Genomic DNA, 850 nt, shown 5'->3' with positions numbered 1-850 from the left:
TGGGGGGGAAAAAAAAGAATACACAAAAAAAAAGTTTAAAAAAAGGGTTAAATGTACAGTAGAAATTTGAAGGAATTTTCCGGTTTTAGTTTTAACAGGTATTTGTACTGTATTTTCAATTTTACGCATTGCATCATGGGAACAAGAACCTTCGCCAAGCGCGAAAAGTGGTCCATATGTACAATTATTTAAATACTATTTATATTATTTATAGACTATAAAACAGTCATATAACATATTTTGAAATAAGCTCCTTTTTAATCAGTCTTTTAAGATGGTTTACATTTGTACTTTTTTTTAAACTCATCATTCAATCCATTCCAGACATTTACTCCACGCACCGATAAACAAAAACTTCCTGGTTGTTCTAATGCGTTGTTTTTTAAAATATCCTTTGTTTAATATCTTTTAGATCTTCACCACGTTGCCAGTCTTTACCTTTGGTATCCATTGTCTCATGTTTCATTGTGTCTTGGATTTCCTTGTTTTCCCTGGATTTTGTTTATTTTGTTCAGTAAAATAACATCCACATAAAGTACGTCTACTGCCTGCTGCGTTTGGGTCCACCGCCTCACCACATCAAGACACAAACCAGATGAAAGAGCCCATCTTTAAACAAAGTGTAATTAAACAATAAAGGTCACAAGTAAATTTTATGAAATAGATCACACTTTAAGTAAATATTTGTTGTATTTAACATATTTCAGGTAAGTGAACATGTAATGAAATAGATCCWGTCCTAGAATTTTATGTAATTGAACATTACAGGTAACAAATGTGATGATCGCCTGAGGTAATACATTTTATGAACATCTTTTTAAAAAATATATTTTTTAAATATAAATTTAGT

The sequence above is a fragment of the Poecilia reticulata genome, linkage group LG22 (assembly GCF_000633615.1).
Source record: "Poecilia reticulata strain Guanapo linkage group LG22, Guppy_female_1.0+MT, whole genome shotgun sequence".
In the NCBI taxonomy this organism is placed as follows: domain Eukaryota; kingdom Metazoa; phylum Chordata; class Actinopteri; order Cyprinodontiformes; family Poeciliidae; genus Poecilia; species Poecilia reticulata.
This window is presented reverse-complemented; position numbering follows the sequence as displayed.